We start from the raw sequence: 1837 nt of genomic DNA, 5'->3' as shown, positions 1-1837 counted from the left end.
TGTGGAGTCATATAGGAGAGCAGCTGGTGGTGGAGAAGCTTTATAAGGAATGTATTTTCTGAGTATAACTTTACTGTCTAATACCTCGTGTGTGTGATCAGCACACACAAGCATTATCTATATTCTAGAGTCACTTTACCTGAGGCTCTAGGAAGTTAAGGTTTAAGGCAAGTGGGGTTCCCCTGAACTTGTGAGCATATCCTGGAGGCAGCCAATGCACTGAGAATGCAGCGGGTTCCTTTTCTCACCTGAAGGACTGAATTAGCTGCTGAGTTTGATCCCAAAGTTTTGGCGAGAAGGCAAGGCACGGAAGTGTCTGCTAGACTTGGACAATTGCTCATGCCTGGCTTCTCCCGTGCGCATATCTCAGTAAAAGGCATAGCTAAGAGCGCAGAGAAGGCCAAATGAGGGGCTTCAATGAGAGCAAAACAGAGTTCTCTGTGAGAGACCCAAGGAGGGCAGACATCGCTCCCACTACGTGTGAGTTGATCCACCAAAGAGTGCAGAGCCCTGACACGGGACGCTACCCGGGCAAAACAAGACATGCCACCATCAGCGCCCTTATGTAAAAGGTCGCCCTCATAGAAGCAGCAAGTGCAAACCGTGAGCATGAGGCAGGAGATGGCTACGCAGCGCTCTCGATGCGCTCCAGACGCTTCCTGGGCGAAAATGGTACAAAGTGCAGTTTCCAGGGGCTCGCCACGTCTCCCACGTTCTCTAGCCGCCTATTGCCTCTTTAGAATTAGTGTCAACACTTGCCTTCTGTCAGGCGACCACCTTCCTCACGGAAAGGCGCGCCAAGGGCGGGACTTGGGGGAACAGTAACGCTCCTTTCGCCACCACAACCCTCCACCTTCCCTCGAGCACGGCCTGTGCCCCGGGTCTTCCTAGCCAGGCTGCCGGTGACCTAGCTCAGCCTTGGGTTTCCTCCAGTTGACTAACGCTGGCGAGAGCTGCCTCCCGGATCGCGCTGAGGACTCCGAGGGAATGAGGGCGGGCGCACTTTGGAAAGCCAGTTGCTGAGCAGATGGTAAGGGATTACTTCCAAGAGCCGGAGCTAGTTTCATTCCAGTCTTGGACATTCCAGAGGGGTCTCCATGCTTTCATTAACGAACATTCTCCTTAGAACTGGAGACTTGACCCAAGAAGAAGGACCGACAACTCAGGCTCAGACAAGCCCACGACTTCACAGGGGAACTAGACGGTTTGAATCCGGCCCCCTACAGGTAATTTAACCAGACTGTGCTTCAGGCCTTCATCTGTGAACTGGAGGCAATAAAGGAACTCTTTTCGTAAAGTTATCGTCAGGTCTGAGTTGATACTTAGCAAGCACATGGAACAACGCCTGGTACACAGTAAACACCCATTTCAGTGCTACCTATTGTTACTAACATTTCCTCATTAGGAAATTTGGGGACTGCATTGTGCACCAGCTTTCCAAGTGACTCAGTGAGGCTTAGGACTCCTTCGTGTTTCTAGAGTGACCGGAAGGAGGTACTGGAGGACAAAGTAGGCAGGAGGAATGTGTTCAGGAACCCCCGCTGCCGCTGAAGGAGCCAAAAGTTCCAACCACAGGCAGTAATTCCCCGTCTCCCCTCCGCCCAGTATAATGGAAGAGCGACAGGCTTACTACGGGAGGCCTGGCTGCTAAACTGGGATTGGGTTTGTATCCCCCCACCCCCGCCATCCAGGAACCCTTTCTTTAGGCTGGTAGAGGCGCCTCATGAGGAATGCGGGGAAGGCAGAGTGGCGAGGGCTAATGCAGGGCCACCCCGTGGATGAAGGTGGGCAGAGAAACCTGGGGTCGGGGCCGCCCGCGCCAACCAGTACTCAGGGC

At 53.3% G+C, this 1837-nt stretch overlaps 1 protein-coding gene across 1 annotated transcript in view; it reads right to left on the bottom strand.

Annotated features, from left to right (window-relative positions):
- The window catches only part of PRDM8 (PR domain containing 8), a 14941-nt gene extending 14648 nt beyond the window's left edge, over positions 1–293 (bottom strand). Inside the window, exon 1 of the mRNA XM_008567546.1 lies at positions 249–293. The gene's annotated coding sequence lies outside the window, so the exon portion shown is untranslated. The remainder of the gene's footprint in view (positions 1–248) is intronic.
- Positions 294–1837: the final 1544 nt, after the last annotated feature.

This window comes from Galeopterus variegatus, unplaced genomic scaffold, assembly GCF_000696425.1.
Source record: "Galeopterus variegatus unplaced genomic scaffold, G_variegatus-3.0.2 Scaffold330, whole genome shotgun sequence".
NCBI classification, from domain to species: domain Eukaryota; kingdom Metazoa; phylum Chordata; class Mammalia; order Dermoptera; family Cynocephalidae; genus Galeopterus; species Galeopterus variegatus.
This window is presented reverse-complemented; position numbering and strand designations above follow the sequence as displayed.